At 46.0% G+C, this 21,266-nt stretch overlaps 1 protein-coding gene across 3 annotated transcripts in view; it reads right to left on the bottom strand.

Annotated features, from left to right (window-relative positions):
• ABHD12 (abhydrolase domain containing 12, lysophospholipase) overlaps positions 1–21,266 on the bottom strand; it is a 66,292-nt gene that overhangs the window by 43,936 nt on the left and 1,090 nt on the right. The window lies entirely within an intron of this gene.

The following is a 21,266-nucleotide window of genomic DNA, read 5'->3' as shown; positions in this document are numbered from 1 at the left end:
CCACGCTAAATCAATGATGGAAAACACAAAAGCGGTAGAATCAAAGGAATAACACGATTTAATTATTATTTACAACTAGCCGAAACCCGGGGAACATCCACGGAAGGGAGGATGTGGTGTATGGATAGAGTGTACCATTATGGATGGCATAGGGGATTTGCTTGTCCGAGTAAGAGTTAGGAAGAAAGATGAGAATGAAGAGTGCGTATATGAACAACGATCGCCGACACCGGCACAAATGCATGCTCTGGATTGTCCACTTAGTGGACGGCTTGCTTCGCCTTCGCCCAGCAGACGCCAATACGATGGCGTCGTAAGATGGCGTCGTATCGGCAGTTAATCGGATGCTTTTGGGCCCCAACGTCGGCTAATTCAGATTTTTCGAGTATGGCTGTACGTGATAAACAAAGAGTGCGGTTCGTAGATCGTAAATCCATTAGTGCCGTGGGCATCGGGTCACTGGGTGCGGCATAAAAGGGATAACAAAGTCGAGTCCTTACGCTATAATTATATAGATGATTCGGTAGAAAGCAGAGACACAGGGCAGTCTTATACAGTCCTAGCTTATTCCCCAGACACGGGCCCGTTCACACTCACAGGGGGAAATGAAGAAAGGAAATGTTCATGCACTGAACGTGCCGGCTCCATTGTTCAGGAACATCTCGCCCGGCGTGGCCCTCTGCCGGTCACAGAACGTCCCTCGATGAAGGCAGGCAGGCAGGCGCGAGGGATCCTTGCGGCACGTATCTCGAACAAAGGCAGGCTGGCGAACATGCGCGTCTATCGCCCGGCTTGGCAGTTCCTCACAGCGCGATTAATCAATGGCGCGCTTTCACTCGCGTAACTCAATAGGGAGGATCTGCCTCAAGCTCAGCGGAGCATTCAACTTGTTCAAGCGCCTCTCTCCTCGAAACTCGTTTCACTTCTTTCAGAGCAACTCTCCTCAGAACTTGTTCAACTCTCAAGCGCCTCTCCCATAACTGGGGTGGGGACTTTGCGCAAAGGGTTATATTGCCACACCCTTAGTCCGCATCGAATGTTCCAAACCACGCATTTGCCACAGTCGTAAGACACTCCCCTTGAGCCTTGATTGGCGGCTCGTGCTTACCGTCGCTTCTTCCCCGCCTTCCTTCGGCTTGCCTCGACTTGTCAGGCCAGCCTCGTGGTAATTTGCACCAAAAACCAAAGCATCACAACAACAACATGCATTTTAAGGCCATTTTCCCTGCTAGAGCGGGGGTTATCCTTGCGGTCCCCATGACAATCTTCTCCATTTTGCCCTATTTTCTGCATCTCTCCTTGTTAACCCCCTTGCCCGCATTTCTTCTTCCACCATCTTTAGCCAAGTCTTTCTCGGTCTTCCCCGTCCTCTACTTCCTTCTACATTAATTTCCATCACTCTTCTCAACCAGTCACTTTCATCCTTCCTCAACACATGACCAAACCATCTCAACCTGTTTCTCTTCACAGCATCAATCACAGGCAATATTCCCATCATCTTTCGCAATTCATCATTTGTCTTCCATCCGGAACATCATTTGTCTTCCATGTCATCAGACATCAGACATCAGCAGACATCATCATCAGACATCATTTGTCTTCCATGTCTTCCATTTGTCTTCCTTCCAAAAACCAAAGCATCGAGGCGGCATAAAGCATTGGAAGGAAACCTAACACTCATTATTCTACCCAACGCAAAACTACACATAGGAAAACGACTATGCTTACATTTACTATGAAATAACTGAACTATCGCGAGGCTACGTGTTGTAGTGTGACTAAACTATGAGGGGGGAAATTAACCTTTATTGGTAAAAACACAAAACTGCAACACTACCCCTCTCCCTCGTCAGACTCGTCCCCGAGTCGAACCCAACAACTGGAACGACCGGTTTTGAGAATGACATGCAAAATTACTTTTACTTTTACATGTGACATCTAGGTGTGGTTCCCCCTAACATTTACTCTAACCAGTGTATGGACAGTTTTAAAACACTAAATATGTCTCCCCTATTGCGTTGAGTAGCTATCTAACAGAATCACGCCCACAACTAACCGAATTCCGTAATTTGTCAAACTAAACACATAGCCGGTGGATAGCATTTTTATATTTACAAGCACAGAAACTTAATTTATTTACAATTCTATGACCCAGGACCTGTCCTTTTTGGAAGAGAAGATTGGAGGGAGAGAAAGCACAACAACAACACAAGACACTCATAATCATCACATTTGCTGCTTGCTTCTTGCATCTTGCATCTTGCTTCTTGCTTCTTCTGTGTGCAGATATCAAACCGGCTAGCCCCTGGACCGGCATACAGGCCATTTTTGATCTTCAGGGCTAACTAAACTTACAAATCTTCTCATCCCTAGCACACCATAATAAAAATGCACACAAAAATGCTTTTATTTCTTTCCTTTGTCAGGCAGGGCCAACCTTATGTGGTCCGACTGCGTGACATTAATGCCATTAAAAACAAGTGGTCCGAAGATGCAAGGTGATGTTGCAACAAGGTGCTGCACAGCAGAGGTGCAAGGCCACAAAGCTTGTGGTCCATAGTGTGTGTGGTGCAGCAAAGTGTTTGTGGCAGCAAAGTGCTGCACAGGTGCAGCAAAGTTACAACAAAAGGATATGGCAGCAAATGCTGTGCATTCAGCTGCACAGATGTAGCAAGGTGCAGCAGGGAATGCTGCACATGTCGCTGGTGCTGCACAGTTCCACCTCCAAAATGGTCCTGGGGTGGGGCGAGAGACAAAGCACGACCAGCAAAGCGGAAAGGGCGCAACGGTACACAGAAAAACAAGGTAATACAACGCGAGGGGCGCGGAAGAGCGAGCAGAGCAGGCTCGTCCCTAGCCGTCCGTACCCCCCACCGTCGGCTTACACTACCCTAGCCCTCCTTATATTTATAATCCGTCTCTACGTCTTGTCTCCCATATCCTCCTCTAATCCAAATTTGTCTCCCAATCCCTCCCAGGAAGGAAGGAATGGAACAAAACAATGTCACCTTTACATCGTGATGCGTCTTACAACTCAAACAGTTTCACAGAGCCTTGGTGTGGAGCTTCGTCCTCCTTGGTGATTGGCTGTGGATGGTGCGAAGGGATTTCTCTCATCCTAACTACACTACTGACATTTACTCATTTAAACTACCCGGGGTCGTACCCTGCCAATCGGCCTCTTTAAACTATGTGGTTCTAAGAACCCGAATTCCCATTGTCCACCTCATGGTGACATCTGAATTTGGGTCTCACTCCCACAAATTTTCTCTCTGTGCCCTTGCACAATTTCGGGGCTGGGTCGTGTGGCTCTACCAGCAGGTCTACCTACCTGCGCACCTCCGCCACTGAAGTCGCCAGCCGAGCTTACCTGCTCCTGCGACTACCTAAACTGGGGAAGGCCCCTCCTGGCACTTTACTCCCTGATGCCCACCTTGGCATTGGGCAACCCGGGTCCTCTCCTGGGATCCTCGGGCCCCACTCAGCACTAACCTAACCGGCTCCAAGAGTCTACCTGCGCCCTCACCTGGCCGACAAACTACCAGTGGCGGAGTGCCCCAATAACCATACGCACCAATTAAACCACACGCCCAGCCATTCCACATACTCATGCACCTAACAAAGCACTACTTGCTACTGCCCGCACCACAGGTGTCAATATCCATACAAATTTTGCCTACGCCCTCTACCTGGCTTTACACTAACCCCCCCCCCCCCCCCCCCGGGCTTACACGAATGGGTTCCACTCTTCCCCCATTCAATCCTTCGCACCATGCATTCCACACCTTTTATTCCCACACCACTTATTCGCACACCATTTATCTCGCACCCCACTTTCCTCGCACACCTTTTGTGCTCACACACCTTTTTCCTCGCCCAACTCAAACACAATTCCTCTTATTTCAATACAATTCCTCACCAAGCACACAGCATCATCTAGCGAACTGGTTTTCCCCTAAACTCGTGCTTCCCCGTCATCCCGTTACACTATGCACTCCCTTTGTCATTATCAACCACCTAAACTGTCTACATCCCCACTACAGTACAGGTGTTGCTACTTAAATCTCTTGTTCCTAGGGTCTTCTAAATCCCTAACATTATCCTAGCCCTCCCTCGGCTAGCTTTGGTGCCCCATGGAGGTAACCATTGCTGGCACCCCCATGTGCCTAACAGTGTCATCCCCCTAAACGAATGCTCATGAGCCCTGGCCATGTGAGGAATGGTCAAGCTACCATTCCTCCACGTAGGGTACACTACTTCCATCAGTCCGCTACACTCGAGCCTCTCCATGCAGATGTACTTTGTCATGGCTCGGCCTCGAAAGGCCGAGCGATCCATTCGGGTGGTTTGTCTCCTGTATGTTGGGTCCGTCCGGCATTTTCTATCCAAAGGGGGAGGGATGGACGGGCCAAGGCACAGGGCTCCATCCCTGCGCGGGGCCTCGCGGTCCCACGCACAGTGACCCAACCGCCCACGGTCGGAGCACCGCACCCGCCAAGGTGCGCGGCTCCGAAAACTCCTACCTCCCCTTGAACCTCGCCGATTGCCTTTGCCGCCACGGCACGGCACCAACCATACAGTGCGGGGGCCGGCACGAATCGAGCACGTCGGTCCTTGTGAAACCGCCGCGGCACCGATCCCTGCCGGTCCCTGCTGCACACCACTCACCGGGGGCTCGCGTCCGCTATCCGTCCCGCTAAACGCTACCCTGGTCGGGGTTGATGCCTGAGCCGCGTCCTCACTACTCACGACGCACTCCGCACTCGCACACCCAGGCGCCCCCGCGCCTCCCATACACTCCGTTACTGCACTCTCCTGTGCACACCCTTCTCTGACACACTCGGGTGCACACCACTCAGGCGCACTTGTACCTTCCACAAACTCCGTTATCGCACACCCTGGCGCACACTCTTCCATAACACACTCTGTAACATGCTAGGGTGTGCACTACTGCACACACTCTCCCGTTACACACTCTAACACCCTCAGGTGTGCACTCTCCTGTTACACACCCAATCATCGCACACTAAGGCACACACTTTTCTCACACATTCGCGCTCCGGTGCACACTCTCTCTCATACTTCATGCCAGTCGCCCTCGTACATCGCACAATGGACCTTCCGTGACCGCCCGGGTTTCGTCTGTCCCAAGCGCGCCAAAAACCCGTTCGCTCCATATTTCCCACTCGCCTCGGGGTCCTCCTTCCCCGGCCTTTCCGCCAGCACCTGTGAACCTTTATTGGGGTTAGCAAGCATGGCATCACTGTGTGAATACAGACTTTGTGCGCATTCCATTTCTTTCTCCCGCGATTTGCTCCCCGATTCTACCGTCTCTTCGGCCCCAATTATTTCTTTTTCCTCGACGACCGCCGGCGCGCATGAAATTTCTTTGTCCAATTCGGCGACCGTCGGCTCTTCTACACCCCGCGTCGCGATTTCCATAGCCCCCGTCAATTTGGCTGTGCTCTGCCCAAGCTCGCTCCCCACGCGTTCCTCACATCGCTTCACCTCGTCACGCCCCATTGCGACCTCCTCGCTCAACCCGCGCCTAATGTCCTCCCCTGCCTTCTTCATGTCCTTCTTCGACGCCACCCTAAATTTTTCCAATTCCCAGGTGGAATTGTCCCCCATTTCTTTCAATTCCCGGGTGGATTTGTCCCCCATTTCTTTCAATTCCCGGGTGGATTTGTCACTCTGGGCATCCATTCGTTTTTCCAATCGATCCGCCTCCAGTCTCATGGATGCCGGTATTTGAGCTAAAAGTACTTCGAGGCTAATCCCGGCTTGCACAGCTGGCCCGGCTTCCGCCGCCACGTGTGAGGTGCCGCCATTTTCTTCGCCAGCTACTGGCCCCTCTTCGGCTTCCTCCATTACCAACTGTCTCTCTCGGTCCTGGGTCCTCAATCCCTCCTCTTCTTCTACCCCCACCGGCATTCGACCGCCTTGGCCAGCCATGGTACGAATAAAATTTGGATTCTTAAACTAAATTTCGGTCGCTCGTAATTTCGAGTGCGTGAAGCGCACTCCAGGTCCAATCCCACTCCTGACACCAAATGTTACGGTTTTCGCGCAACCCTCCTGCCCTTACCAAGGGGAGATTAAGCCCCTTGTTCTTTTTGGGTCGTCGCAACCGTGAGACTTTGAGTCGCCACTCCCGGGCAGACGCAGGACAGGGTTTCGGGACAATTCTCGCACATACCTAAATACCGACGCCGCCGCGGAAGCGGGGATCAAGTCTCGCACGAACCACGCGTAATTTGAGTACGTCCGAGCAGATGATGTACCACGTGGTCCGTGCAGTTATCTTGTATTGGAACCCGATTAGAGCGATTAATTATTCGTACCACGCTAAGTCAATGATGGAAAACACAAAAGCGGTAGAATCAAAGGAATAACACGATTTAATTATTATTTACAATGATTCGGTAGAAAGCAGAGACACAGGGCAGTCTTATACAGTCTTAGCTTATTCCCCAGGCACGGGCCCGTTCACACTCACAGGGGGAAATGAGGAAAGGAAATGTTCATGCGCTGAACATGCCGGCTCCGTTGTTCAGGAACAGCTCGCCCGGCGTGGCCCTCTGCCGGTCACAGCACGTCCCTCGATGAAGGCAGGCAGGCAGGCGGGAGGGATCCTTGCGGCACGTATCTCCTTGCGGCACGTATCCTTGCGGCACGTATCTCGAACAAAGGCAGGCTGGCGAACATGCGAGTCTATCGCCCGGCTCGGCGGTTCCTCACAGCACTATTAATCAATGGCGCGCTTTCACTCACGTAACTCAATAGGGAGGATCTGCCTCAAGCTCAACTGAGCATTCAACTTGTTCAAGCGCCTCTCCCCTCGAAACTCGTTTCACTTCTTTCAGCGCACCTCTCCTCAGAACTTGTTCAACTCTCAAGCGCCTCTCCCATAACTTTTTAACTCTCAAGCGCCTCTCCCATAACTTGTTCAACTCCTAAGCGCCTCTCCCATAACTGGAGTGGGGGCTTTCCGCAAAGGGTTATATTGCCACGCCCTTAGTCCGCATCGAATGTTCCAAACTACGCCTTTGCCACAGCCGTAAGCCACTCCCCTTGAGCCCTGATTGGCGGCTCGTGCTTACCGTCACTCCTTCCCTGCCTTCCTTCGACTTGCCTCGACTTGTCAGGCCAGCCTCGTGGTAATTTGCACCAAAAACCAAAGCATCGAGGCGGCATAAAGCATTGGAAGGAAACCTAACTCTCATTATTCTACCCAACGCAAAACTACACATATGAAAACGACTATGCTTACATTTACTATGAAATAACTGAACTATCGCGAGGCTACGTGTTGTAGTGTGACTAAACTACGAGGGGGAAATTAACCTTTATTGGTAAAAACACAAAACCGCAACATATATATACATAGCTGATGTACCCGGCATTGCCCGAGGGGAGGTAGGGGAGTGGAGCAGAGGGAGGGGTAGGGGGAGCGGGACGGGAGGAGAGTGAGGGGGGGAGTGGAGGGGTGGGGGAAGTGGAGCGGTAGGGTAGGGGGGGTGGCGGGACGGGGAAGGAGGAGAAGGGGAAGGGAGAGGGAGAAGTGTGAGGAAGGGGGACAATATTTACCCGTGCGAAGAGTGCTTTAACGTCAGTGTTGCCCAGGTAAAATAGGAAATTGTAATACCCTCTGCCACCACCACCACCAGGTAGCTCGACAACAACAAACAACAACGGCATTTTAAGGCCATTTTCCCTGCAAGAGCGGGGGTTAGCCTTGCGGTCCCCATAACAATCTTCTCCATTTTGCCCTATTTTCTGCATCTCCTCTTGTTAACCCCCTTGCCCGCATTTCTTCTTCCACCATCTTTAGCCAAGTCTTTGTCTTCCCCGTCCTCTACTTCCTTCTACATTCATTTCCATCACTCTTCTCAACCAGTCACTTTCATCCTTCCTCAACACATGACCAAACCATCTCAACCTGTTCCTCTTCACAACATCAATCACAGGCTCTATCCCCATCATCTTTCGCAATTCCTCATTTGTCTTCCTCTCTCAACGATACTCCGCACATCCATCGAACCATTCGCATTTCCACCCTTTCCAGCCTCCGTTGCTGCTCTTCGTTCATTACCCATGTCTCGCTCCCATAAATCATAACACTTCTCACACATGCAGCATCCACCTTTCCCTTCAGCTTCAACGACACTCCCCTCCTCGTCAGCACGCCACTCAGTTCCCGAAACTTCTTCCATGCACATCTCACTCTAGCAACCGTTGCCGAGTCTGATCCACCTTCTCCATTCAGCATGTCTCCGAGGTAGCAAAATGTTTTCACACCTTTCAGCTTCATGCCGTCTCCAAAATCCAACTCAACATTTCCTCCATCTGCAGCTCCTTGGTACATATTTACATAGAGAACTCACCCCCTACCCCAGACACCCTCAGGAGGCCACGGTCACATAGACTATGTTACACCCCACACAAAGTTGTATTTGTACCCCAAGTTTGTCTTTTGTAACTTAAATGATATGGCCATGCATAGAACAAGTACAAACAAAGACAGAGAGACAGACAGACAGTTGTGTGTTATAGGTATATATATATATATATATATATATATACAAAACACAGTCGGATCCCGACAATTGCGGGAGAAATGTTTCTGGAGAATACTGCGAATGTCGAATTCGGAAATGTGCAGGCATTGCTTGAATGTGGGTTAAAAAAAAGTTTTTTTTTTTTACTACATAGTCCACACACACATACATATATATATATATATATATATATATATATATATATATATATATATATATATATATATATATATTGTTACAGACGCGGTTTTGATGTTATTTTACCGAGCGGTTGGTATTACCGCGTCCGAACAGTTACTCCCCGATTAGAACCCGATTCCACCCGACGTTGACCAGATCGCACCGCAGATATTCAATCGGGAAACCTCTAAAGCGACCGAAAGAGAATGAAAAGAGAAGAAGACAGAGTACGGAGGAAGAACAGATTTATTATACACACACAAGCAATGGATGGAAGAAGCAGTCACACAGCGAATCGTTAACTTACACTATTCATTTTACTTAACCCCAAGACAACGAGTAGGACAGACGACGTTCACACTTAATCGGGGGATATTGCAGGCAGGTAGGGCTTGAGGTGGATTGCTGGAGAGGGAGGAGGGTCGGAGGCAGCAGCTCTCAATTCCTCGCGGTTTTTGGCGGGAAAACCCTCCGTCGCGTATCCGCTGCTGTAGACGTCACGCGCTGGCTCGGCATACCTGCTCCTCTTCTTCTGGTGGAGCCGTCTCCCTCCTTTCAGCGCGTCTCTCCAAAGCTGGTTTCCTTTCCGAGTACCTCTCCTCTTTGGCTTGGACTCCCTTCCGTCTGCCGGTAAAAGCTCCTCTTGGTGTCGCCTCTTCGCTCATCTCCCAGGTCATCTTCCAAGTCATCTGGTAAAGCAGTCCCTTACAGTCGCTTTTATAACTCGGGGCGGAATCAAGCCGCCGGCTGCAAGGGCACACCTACCGGGTCGCTCACCGCGGTGCTGATTGGACATGCGACCCTCTGGCTCACTCCTCCCCTCTATGACGAGGTGGAGACACGCCTTTCTTCTCCGAGATTAGCACATGGGCAATGGCGGCTTGCGGGATTGAACACAACTCGCACCCTTTTGAAAGGAACTTTGGAGAGCGGAGATGATTTGGGGAAATTGGAAGGGCCTACGCTTATTTTGTTTGATACAATGCAAAGTCAATCTAGTGGGAAACACATATTTAACCTACATAGAATAAGGAAATAAACTATTTAAAAAGATATATCGTGGCCTGCGTGTAAGTTTCATGGAATTAACTAGGAGGACGGCTGCGACCATTATTTACATTAACAGGGTGTTACACATAACAAAACCATACTTTTTACATTCGTTACACTTCCTCCAAAATTGTTACACTTCTCAAAAACCGTTACACTTCTCAAATTCGTTACACACTTCTCAAAACCGTTACAATATACATATATATATATATATATACATATATATATATATATATATATATATATATATATATATATATATATATATATATATATATATATATATATAATCAACGAACATAACAGCGTGACGAGCGCTGTCCCGATCTCCTGTGGACCGAAGTCCTAGACCAAAGCGTCACCTCCGACCCAAAGGGTCTTGATCATCTTAATAGACGATTTTGGTCCTCATTGGTTAGATTTTTTGCAGTATGCCGTCCTGACGAGGGTTAATAAGCCCGAAATTTGGATTGGCGGCTCTGCTTGATATTTAGCCAATGGGGACCAATGAATAAATCTCTGTCTGTTGACAGAGTGGCCGGGCTGAAGCCTCCAGAAGACCCTTTGGGTCGGAGGTGACGCTTTGGTCTAGGACTTCGGTCCACAGGAGATCGGGACAGCGCTCGTCATGCTGTTATGTTCGTTGATTATTATCCCCGCCGATCGCACCGCACCCCCTGGTTTTGGTTTGCACTGGTGGGAACGATGGTCTGTGTGGCAGACAGGCTGTTGGTTCCTTGCGGGTTATGCGGTATTTACCGTGAGACATAATTCGTGGCTGGTGCTCACCATTAAAGCTAGGAGGTGCCTTGATCATATATATATATATATATATATATATATATATATATAGTCACGTGAAAAAGTAAGTACACCCCATGTAAAGTTTTGACTTTTTCAACATATTTCAACATAGCTATTTGATCTTCATTTCAACAATATTGATAGATAAAGGTGAGATAATATAACAAATATCATGAAACATTTACATTTTGTAGTCCATTCTATAATTTAAACTTGAGCTTCCAGGGAAGCAGAACTCAACTGAACTGACTGGACAACTTTAAAGTAGGTCAGTTGTCTGTACGAGATTTGACTTAAATGAAAAGCCAACAACCTTGTGTAATAATTTTAAGGTCCTTGTATCCTTGAGTGGCAACCAAGTTTGATCTCACACACCAAGTCTCACACACCAAGTTTGATCAAAATCCATAAATATTTGTGGATGTTAAAGTCTTAACATCGTTTGAGCTGAAAACAATATGGCGGCCTATGGCGGCCATTTTGTGACGGATCGGGTTGGAATACAATACCAACCTACCTTGTGTGGTAAGGGTTAAACATTCTAAGTTTGATAAAATTCTGTTAATATTTGTGGACGCTAGAGTGTTAACGTCGTTTTCATGACCAAAAAAAAAATTGTCGCCTAAGTCCGCCATTTTTCAACGGATCTGGCTGAAATGTAATACCAACCTGGTCCTTGGGGTAAGGATGCTGCATGTCAAGTTTGATCAGAATCGGTTGATATTTGTGGACGCTGGAGTGTTAACGTCGAAAAGTTAATGGACGACAGACGACAGACGACGGACGCCGGAGGGTTCAGCATGTGATGAACTCAACTGGACAATAGTCCAGTTGAGTTAATAAACATAAATGCAAATTTTGCATGTGGAAAAAGTAAGTACATCCTTGGCTCTAATAGGTGGTATTTCCCCCTTTGGCAGAAACAACCTAAAGTAGGCGTTTCTTATAACTGTCTACCAGTCTCTGACATCGACTGGGAGAAATTTTTGCCCACTGCTCCATGCAGAATTCTTTCAGCTGTGCGATGTTTGAGGGGTTTCTTGCATGCATAGCTCGTTTCAAATCCCCCCACAACATCTCGATGGGATTTAGATCCAGGCTTTGACTTGGCCATTCCAGAACCCTCCATTTCTTTCTTTTCAGCCATTCCTTGGTGGATTTACTGGTATGTTTAGGGTCATTGTCATGTTGCAAGGTCCACCTTCGGTTGAGCTTCAACTTTCCGACAGATGGCCTCACATTATCCTCAAGCACCCTCTGGTACAATGAAGAATTCATAGTGGATTCGATGATGGTGAGCTGCCCAGGCCCTGATGCAACAAAGCTGCCCCAAACCATAATATTTCCACCACCATGCTTTACAGTTGGTATCAGGTTCTTGGGGTCAAATGCTGTCTTTGGTTTTCGCCAAACATGTCTTCTGGTACTGTGGCCAAACAGCTCTACCTTTGACTCATCTGTCCAGAGCACATTGCTCCAGAAGTGCTGGTTTTTGCCGAGGTGTTCATTGGCAAACTTTAGTCTTGCCCTGATGTTCTTTCTAGACAGCAAAGGTTTTCTCCTGGCACACCTCCCATGTAGATCAAATTTGTGCAGCCTCTTTCTAATGGTAGACTCGTGCACTTTGACATCAACAGTGGCAAGAGCTACCTGTAGGTCCCGTAATGACATTCTGTGGTTCTTAGAGACTTCTTTCAGCATCTTGCGGTCTGCTCTCGGGCTGAACTTGCTGGGGCGGCCTGGCCTGAACAAGTTGGCAGTTGTTTGGAATCTTCTCCACTTGTCGATGATCTTCCGGACAGTCGAATGATTGATTTCAAATTGTTTGTAGATCTGTTTAAATCCCTTCCCAGAGTCGTAGGCATCTACAACCTTCTTTCTGAAGGCCTCAGAGAGCTCTTTTGATCTAGGCATGGTGACGCCGCACACTTCAACAACAAAGAGCAAACCAAACTAAATGTCTGAGGTTTAAATAAGACAGGTTCCTCCAATATCCTCTCTAACGATGTTCTAATCATTTGCACTTGAGCTGGTGCACCTGATTCTAATTTTAGGTATTTGAAGTAGTGATAAATGTAGGGGTGTACTTACTTCTACCACATGCAAAATTTGCATTTATGTTTATTTTTATTATACAATGGACTACAAAATGTAAATGTTTCATGATATTTGTTATGTTATATCACCTTTATCTATCAATATTGTTGAAATGAAGATCAAATAGCTGTATGTTGAAATATGTTGAAAAAGTCAAAACTTTACATGGGGTGTACTTACTTTTTCACGCGACTGTAAATATATATATATATATATATATATATATATATATATATATATATATATATATATATATATATATATATATATATATATATATATATATATATACATATATATTGTTGCGGATCTCACCGTCGGCCCTTTTTCCCCTTACCAAGGAGGAATTAATCCCCTTGTCTGCGACTGACCGACGTGAGTCCTGAAGCTGCCCAGCTCCCTCCAGGGAGGCAGGTGAGCAACCTCGATCGAGACCGTGGACAAGATGTTATTTTGCCGAGTGGATGGCAGCCCGCGGCTCGAACCGTTAGCAGAACTAGACCCGATTCTTAGTCCTTGGCCAAATCGTGCCACAGGTATTCAATGTGGAAAAGACAAGGACGAACGGATGTGAAGGAAAGAAGGCAAGGTAGAAAGAACAGGATTTATTACTAACTATTATGTCCACAATCAAAGAAACCAAGGAAGATGGAAAGATACGAAAATAAAGACAGAAGGAGTAGACACAGTGCAAATATTAACTTACCTATACAAGCTTACTTAAACCCCAGGACAACATAAAGGACAGACGACAATCAGACTTACACGGGGAATGAAGCAGGAATGAATGGCAGGAGGTGGATGGCTGGACGGACGAGGAGGTGGGATCACAATGCGGGAAGGATGCGGGTGGTTGGTGTGATCGCGCGGCTCGAGGTGAGCAGCCGCCGACCCTCCTCAATCGTATCCGCACGGCGGCATTGCTTCGCGGCCGCAACTGCCGTCAACGCTCAAAGCTGCCGTGGTCAAAAGCTGCGGTGGATTCCGCTGCGGTTGACTCCTTACTCATTGGTTCGTGGGGGCTTCCTCGGTCATCCGCTGGTGGGGGCTTCCTCGGTCATCTCCTTCTTCAATCGTCTCCGGTGGGGGCATCGCGCCGCAGGTTATATAGCCACGCCCTACCAAGCCATGACCACACCTTACCAAGCCGTGCCCACCGAGTCCTGGTTGGGCGCAAGGGCTTCCTGGCTCCACCTCCTGATGACGAGGTGCGGGCCACGCCCGTAATGTAGCTCCTCCCCCTTCTTCTCCGAGGCTTGACCACGTGCGTAATGGAGGCAAAGGCGCTGACAATGCGAGTGGCAATGACGCAGTTGGAAATGGAGGTTTTGGGGCAATTGTAAGGGGATCTATCTTATTTCGATTTCGGTGCAATGCAGTGTCAATTAGTGGGAAACACAGCCTTAAACTAATACACATAAAATAAAATAAACCACCTTTAGAGGCCATTTTTCCCCGCAAAGCAGGGGGTGGCCTTTTTCGGGGACCGTGGTTGTTGTTGTTTTTTGGTCCCCTTTTTGAAGCAATGTTTTACGGCCGGATGCCCTTCCTGCCGCCAACCCTTTTTGTCGCCTTTTACGACAAGCAGGGAATTACCAGTGAACTGGTACTCAATTAGCCGACCTCGGAAGGATGACAGGCTGAGTCAACCCCCCTGGTGTTAATTCAGCGATCGACCGGGATTCGAACCCAGGATCCTCGGATCCTAAGCTGGCACCCTAGCCGCTAGCCCAACACCAGGGTTCTACTAAACTAACCAGGGTTAAACTAATACACATAATAAGGAAATAACTATTTAGAAGGGTATATGGTGGCCTACGTGCTTGTACATGGACTAGCTACGGTGCACTCATTTCAATTAACAGCCAATTAAAGGGGAAATGTACATAGGAAATTTTAATAATAAATTTACAAAGTGAAGGTTCTAAAAACCGTAACAATATAACTGCTGTGCAAAAGTCTTAGACACATTTAGTCGTTATGGTATATGGATATTATGAGCATCAATTTACTCAAAGACTCCACCAATGTTTTCTACTCATATAACAATGTTGTGTGTTAATAATACAGCTTAGTTTGTGCGAGAAGAAACCGAGCTTGTTTGTCATTTCGCAATTTTTCATTCACATTGATCCGAATCTTCAAAAAATTGTGATTGCAACAACTCAAAGTAAACTACACATGAGCAGCTATTATGAAGTGTTGCAGTAGCCAATCCATCACATTTAACTGATGATTCATTGTCGGGTGCTCCTCATCATGTGTATTTCCTCTACACATCCATAAAGCTAAAAGCATCATACTGAAGAACACACAATTATCGGGATTCACTATTAGTTCAAAACAAAATGGCTAAAATCTCAGTGGAAGATCGCCACAGCTCTCTTCACTCGATTTTCAAGGTGTGGTATCTGAAGCATAATCAACAAGAAAAAGAGCAATCAGAGATTGCAAACCCTTGCCAGGATGTATTTTCAGTGGTTTTTAAGGCTTTTGTGCTAAAACAAATATGGCGGCCGAACCGCGTGACCGATGAAGTCATCATTTTTTTTTTCCTCCACTAATTTATTCCTGGATTTTGCTCAAGAAATTTCATCTTGATCGGATGAAATTTTGTACTTGTCGAATTATGACGTCATAATGGAGGCACCTATGACATCATCATTAACATATTTTATTCCCCATGGAGAGTTCTTTACAATGAGCCATGTCTCAATTCTTTCTATTCAGCACTTCCGGAGATATAGAGGTGCAAAGTTTTTCGGTTTTTCCAAGATGGCGGCCGAACCACATGACCTATGACGTCATAATTATCATTAAAAAATTGTACACGTGGTGTTGCACCTATGGTGAAAATTTCCTGTCAATCGGACCAATGGATGCAGAGAAAATCATATTTATTCTGTGCAGACAAACAGACAGAAAAACAAACAAACAAACGGACTCAAATGCAACACCCTCTCCTCTGGCGAGGATAACAAGTACAGAGGAACATCATCCCCCACCTCAATCATTCCCACTCCCCGCCACCTCCACCATAACCATTGCTCTACTGAGTTAGGTGCTATCGTTCAATGAGGTAAGCAACAGTAAAACGTCACACACACACACACACACACACACACACACACACACACACACACACACACACACACACACACACACACACACACACACACACACACACACACACACACACACCAATGAACTGAGGGAGGGTGGGTGAAGGGCAGTGGAAGGGAAAAGTCTTCAACAAGCGAAATGTGTGTGTTGGAAATAAAGGAAAACTAGAACGCCACTCAGTAGAGCGCATACTCCCCGCCGTGGGTGGCCGCTGCTGAGCCCTATCTTCCAATGGTAAAAAATCCTTCAAAAAATTCCTGGATCCGGAATAATATCCTGAGCTTCACCAAAAACTAATCAATTCTTCCTTATCCCAAGGGCAATCATCCCACCAACTTTCATCCAAATCCGTTCAGAACTTTTCCAGATATCTTGTTCACAAACACACGAACATACAAACATACAAGCACACACACGCACACACACACACACACACACACACACACACACACACACACGCACACACACGAATGCATTACTCCCAGGCGGGAGTAATAAAACGAACAAGTCAGGAGACGACGATGGTTCACGAGCGAGCGGTATTCAATGACAAAGGTCAAAACCGACATTGAAAATATATAAATAGGAATGTATTATCTGTTATGAGACTAGTTAGCTACACAATACCAAAAATTCGGTTTGATTCCGACAACTTTGAAAATTTGACCTTTGTGACCTTGAAATGTCAAAACGAAGGTTACTGACCTTGAAATGATAGAAAATAATGCATAATCAGTTATGAGGTTAGTTAGCAACACAATACCGAAAATTCTGTTCGATTCCGACAACTTTGAAAATTTGATGACCTTTGTGACCTTCATTCCGACAACTTTTGTGTGATTGAAGATTCTAAAAATTTGTTGGGAAACTTGTATTTCATGATGTATGTGATAATATAAAAACATGTACGACATTTCACCCTATCAGGAAGCGAACAATGTAATAAAACCATCAAAAATCTGCTTTTCTAAATTTCGTGACCTTGTGACCTTGACCTTGGGGCGAAAATGAAAAATCGAGCTCCGTGGGGCTAGACACATGACATTGGCCTAACCAAATACCGAAACCCCTGTCAGATTCCACCAAACCCATCGGAGAAGATGTAGCTTGAAATAGATTACCCCCGAAAAAGACATCTTTTTTGGGCGTGGCTCCGCCCACAATGGGCGCAATACGCCTACTCTAGGCAGGACACAACTAGATCATGATATCAAGCTCCCACCCAAGTTTCATCAAGATCGGATGATATCATCGGGTAGTTATGCTGCGGACAGACAGACACACAGACAGACACCCATGACGAATATAGTGGTCACTCTGTTTGATAACTGATGAACCAATTATGGGATACAGACCCCTTTTACTCAGTTTATGTGGTGGCACCGAGCAGGCAGAATGCTCATTGCAAAGAATGAGGCCTGTACCTCCTCTAGTAAGAAGAAAGCCCACTCACAAGGAGACAGGAAATTGCACCAAACCAAGAGGTGCTACATGTCTCAAAAATGAAGCTCAACAAGAGTAAACTAAAAAACGAATGTTGGAGTACAGAGGAGAAGGAGGTCACTTACTAATCTAAAGTCTATTCAAGACATGAGCAGTGGGGGATGGCCGGTAGGGGAGTGAGATTCATGGACCAACTGAAATAGACCATATTGACCACCAGAGCAGAGACGGAGCCATCCAACAAATTTGAAAGAGGCACATCAATTCCAAAAATAAAATAAAAATAAAAGATAAACGTGAAAGCCAGAACACAAGCAGAAAAATATATGAGGAGGATGGGAGCCGAGCGCTCTCCAAGGGGTGGACAGAGGGATGGTGGAAAAGTGGCCATAATGGGTGGCAGCAATGGATCGTGTGGAGGGGCTACGCGACAAAGCAAGGGCTTGGAATGCTGAACGCCACTGGGAACACAGCAGCCAGAGTCACTTGGTACTCAGCGGCGAAGGTGAGGTGAGACAGAGGGGAAGGAGACACAACTACCATAATGGGAGGGGGAACAGACCCGACTTCCAGTCATGGACCAAGTGAAAACCCCTACACAGTTGTAGGGGATGAAAACGAGAATGGCGGTTGAGGAGAGAGGTGAAGGAGAGAAGGAGGATGAGGATGATGAGGACCAGTGAAGACTGGAAGAAGAGCTGCCAAATAAAATAGTGGAGACGAGAGTGACACCATTCGGGGAAGGACCACAATTTAACAAGATAGAAAACAACTGACGGACAAAAATGCTGATTGGGAAAACAAATAGAGCACTCGAGCAATTGGTACCAAAATCATTCTGATTAAAGGAACTCAATATCGTGAGCTTTGCAGAAGCACTGCTCAAACAAGAAAACAACACCGCAAGAAGAGCAAATCAGCCCATACAGACAGAGACCAGGCACCACCATGGAAACGGAAGCTAGAGGCACTAATGGAGCAACTGAGAAAAGACAAAATGGGACAAATACGGCAATTTATAAGGGGAAATTGAAGTCCAAAGCTAATGATGAGAATCCAAAAAATAAAAAACAAATACAAAATTGAAAATAAAGACCGAGAGGTTGAAATGGCTGCTGAAAACAAACTCAAAATAGAGATGATCACAAGAAGATTGAAAATATATATGACAAAGTCAACAAAGGGAGGAAAACAGAAACACGTTTCAAAATAACCCAAAGATTCTACCACTAACAAGGGGAACAGAAACAAAACATGTCAAATCCCCCTGAGAAAGAGAAATTTGAAAATTTCTGGAAAGGAATCTGAGGACCCAAAATAACACAACAAAGCGGTGGATTGGAGCCAAAACTTGGAAGATAAAAAAAATAACATGTAAAGGAAATGCCTCCAGTGACATTTAATGAAGAAAAAAAAAAAAGAAGCAATGTCTCTCTTGGAGACGGAGTGAAGCTGGAAGGTGTGAAAACAAAACAAAAATGCCAAACTTTAAAAGCCCAGGCCCAGATGGAATTCTAAACTTCTGGTTAAAGCAACTAGATGCTCTCCACAATCACTACGCTTGAGCATTCAACAAACTTATCCACTTGGGGAGGAGACCTTGGACGAGTGGTAGGTAACACCTTCCTCATCCCAAAGTATGAAGAGACCCAACTACCTCACAAGTATAGACAAATAATTTGTCTGCCAAAAACGTCCAAACTCCTTTTGGGAATCATCACAGAAATGATATACCATCACCTAACACAAGAAGGAGGCCTACAGGCAGAACAGAAGGGATGTAAAAGAGGATGCTATGGAACAATAGACCACCTCCTACGAAACAAGGCCATGCTCGAAAATTGCAATACAAGAACAAAATTATCCATATCATGGATAGACTACAAAAACTTTTGATTGCGTCACACATTCATGGATTATGCAATGTATGCAATTGCACAAGATCAACCCCCAAATAATCAAACCGATAGAGAAAGCAATGGAACTTTAGAATACCACATTGATATTACAGCACTCGGGAGGAAAGATCGAAATACCAGGAGTGAAGATACGTCAAGGGATCTTCTCGGGAGACTGCCTTTCACTCTCCTGTTTTGCCTGGTCCTGGACTCACTGAGCAACGTCATTAATGAGCAAGGACATGGATACACCCCGACATCAAATAAGAGAATGTTCAAAGAGACAAAAAAAGTTTACAGATCTACTTTACATGGATGATTTAAAACTCTTTGCACCAAACGACAAAAAATTGAGGCAGAACAACTCAAATTAGTGAAGCGGTATTCCGACGACATCCAAATGGAATTCTGCCTAGAAAGTGTGCCAAGTGCACATTCATACAAGGCAGCCCAAAAATTGACACAAATACAACAATACAGGAGCTAGACAACAAAGCAATATACAAATACCTCAGAGTAGTAGAGTGCCACCAAATATGTCACAAACAAATGCGCAAAACAATTACCAAATAATACCTGCGTAGAACGAGGCTGATCCTAAAAACATACCTATGTCCAAGGAAGAAAATCAAAGCCATAAACAAATTTGCAACACCAGTATTTCAGTACAACTGCGGAATAATTAACCTGCCACAATCAAAAATCAATAAACTGAATATCAAAACAAGGAAACTCATCGTCCACAAAATTATTTACAAAAATCAATGCATCCCAAGAATGTACGTGCTTCGACGAGGAGGAGGCAGCGGCCTGATGGAGCTCAACCAAGTGCACAGAAAGACAACTGTAGGATTAAAGATTAATAGGTAAAAAGTGCAACAGACTACCGCATCCAATTTGTAAGCAAACACGAACACAACAAACCAGAGAAGGCATCACGAACCCACCTCCCAAAAAAATTCCAAAGACAGGTGCGAATGGAAGATGTCACACAGGAAACTGAAAGCACGAGTCCAGCCCCAACAATTGCAAAAAAAGACAGAAAAATATGAAACGAAATATCAACAGATATACACTGACAACTGGGAAAACAATAAAATAGCTGGACAGGTTGGGAGTAGACAAAGAAAGCTCTTTGGAATGGCTGAGAAGATGTCAGCTCAACAGGAATGGAGAACAAATCATTACAAATGCCCAAGACCAAGAACACCACACGAATGGCTTTAAGAAAATGGCGGAACTGAGCCAATCGGACAAGTGTAGGTACTGCAAGGTAGAAACAGAAAGTACGAGCCACCTATCAGGAAGAAAAAAACCCATGTCAGAACAGCTGTACACCCAAAGGCACAACAAAGTATGTTGATTAATCCACAAGTCCTAATATCCCAGTTCCAGAAAACCCATGGAAACATGAGCCAAAAGCAATCACCGAAAACAAGGACGTAATTCCTCATGTGTGACTAACGATCCCATCAAGCATGAACATAAAAAACAAAGCATTGCAACCGGATATAGTACTGAGGTACAAAAAAGAAAAGGCATTGCTAATCGATGTGTCAGTCCCCAGTGATTTTGGCCTAAACAATGCAGAAATCAAGAAAATGACCAAATACCAAACCTTCCAAGATGTAGTGAAAATATCCTGGAACCCGAAGAGCGCCACAATTGTACCAGTGATAAATGGAGCAACGGGAATGATAAAAAAAACCTTAGAGATTTTAAAAACCATCCCTGTGAATATTACGACAAATAAATTACAGTTGGAATCTGTCCAAGGCTCGGTGATGATCCTCAAGAGTCCTCGGAACAAAACTTTGAGAACAAGAACGGCACTCAGTAGAGAGCATACCTCCGCCTGGTTGGTCATATCACTCAATGGTGAAGAATCACTTAAAAAATTCTTCTAGCCGGATCCGAATCCGAATCTTCACCAAAATCTTATCATTTCGTCCTTGTCACATACAGTACCTCTCTGCCAAATTTCGTCCAAATCCGTCCACAACTTTGAGATGTTTTGTTCACAAATGGACAGACAAACGGACAGACAGGGGTGAAAACGGAACCTCCATCCACCTTTGGTGGTGGAGGTACAAATACCAAATGGAAA

The sequence above is a fragment of the Myxine glutinosa genome, chromosome 9 (genome assembly GCF_964187855.1).
Source record: "Myxine glutinosa chromosome 9, kmMyxGlut1.1, whole genome shotgun sequence".
NCBI classification, from domain to species: Eukaryota; Metazoa; Chordata; class Myxini; order Myxiniformes; family Myxinidae; genus Myxine; species Myxine glutinosa.
Note: the sequence above shows the minus strand (reverse complement) of the source record. Positions and strands in the feature narration are given on the sequence as shown.